Below are 1,570 nucleotides of genomic sequence, written 5' to 3'. Positions count from 1 at the left end.
TGTGCAGTCTTGCATAATTGTCTCCGCACGCTCCATCAAGCGTGTGACGTCAGCCGCTAAGCTGTCATTGCACAGTCTTGCCTGACCCAAACGACGGCGAGCCACACCTAAGGTGGCGAGTTCATGTACGCGGCTCCATACCTAGGTTGCTTCGCCAATGCCATGCTGCCCTGTGATATCTTCTGTCTATTTATCTATTTTATATACGTCTTGAAGTACTCCTTCTGTTCCAGAATATAAGAACATTTTTAACACTATGCTAGTGTTAAAAACGTTCTTATATTTTGGGATGGAGGTTCCAGAATATAAGAACATTTTTAACACTATGCTAGTGTTAAAAACGTTCTTATATTTTGGGATGGAGGGAGTACATGACTTACATAGGTTGAGTTTGAGTTGGAGCGTGCAGCGATACTTCAGGTACTCTAGCAAGCAAAATATTCAACCCAGACAGGACATAGCCACCATGTAAAGAAGAGGATGATCTTGTCGGTTAGCAGTTTTGCACCACAGATCCCCAAGCCCCAACGTGTCCATCTCGAACAATTTTGGCTAATCTTCATCAACCCTGTGTCCTGCAATATGACGAACATGTTTCAAACTTCCAACCAGCATCTCATCAGAATTCTCGGACCCGAGAGGGTTTCCTGCCTTGCGATCCTAGTATTTCTTTTGTGGCACTGCACGAGCTAATGATGTTCACCTTCTGTCCTAGAAATTTCAGTGTCACTACTTTGCAGTTGGTGTTGTGTAGTACTGTAGATGCTTCAGATATCATACAACAAACCACATGAAGATCTTAAATTAACTGCCATCGCCCAGATTTGCAGGACAGCTGCACAAAACTGCTCTCTGCTTCCTCGATACATATCCTTAAAAAGAGAGAACATCCGAAAATTTCCGAAATCACCAATATCCACATATAATGCATAAAAAGGAACAAGTATTAATGTGTACAGTTCAAACGATAATTAAGATGCTCCAGAGAAGTATTCCAGAACGCAGCATGTAAAATACTTTACCATGTGTCAGCGCTAAATGAAAATGGAACACAATCAACCTTGATCACTCTTAAGATATTTTTACAGGGAAAACAACAAGAACAGAAGATATTTAACTATCTGAGATGGCCCAAGAAAACAACCACACATGTAATGACTGTGCGAAACTGTAAGCAACATCATATCAGAGCACAGAATGTCGTATCATTTTCCCTCAAGGAAATGATACATGATTTAACAAACAGAATCGACAGCAACACAGTTCACAAGCACACCAATAGAGTAGTGAAGTAGCACCCCAAGTAAAGCATCATGGAACTACCACCCATACTGCACCGGAGGAGTCTTTTAACGACAGGGGTGGAGCCCAGTAAAAACACAAGAAACCAGACGAGCCACCAGTTGTACCATGCATGGATACGTCTCCCTCATCATGCAGTCTAAAGCATTTTGCTTCTGGTGACCTAGCCAAGACACGAGCATGTTCAAGTTACAGGAGGAAATAATATGGAAATTCCAGTCAGTAGTTGAGTGTTTTACATACCTATGCATGTCCAGACCAGTAGCGG

This window comes from Triticum aestivum, chromosome 7B (genome assembly GCF_018294505.1).
Source record: "Triticum aestivum cultivar Chinese Spring chromosome 7B, IWGSC CS RefSeq v2.1, whole genome shotgun sequence".
Classification (NCBI taxonomy): domain Eukaryota; kingdom Viridiplantae; phylum Streptophyta; class Magnoliopsida; order Poales; family Poaceae; genus Triticum; species Triticum aestivum.
This window is presented reverse-complemented; position numbering follows the sequence as displayed.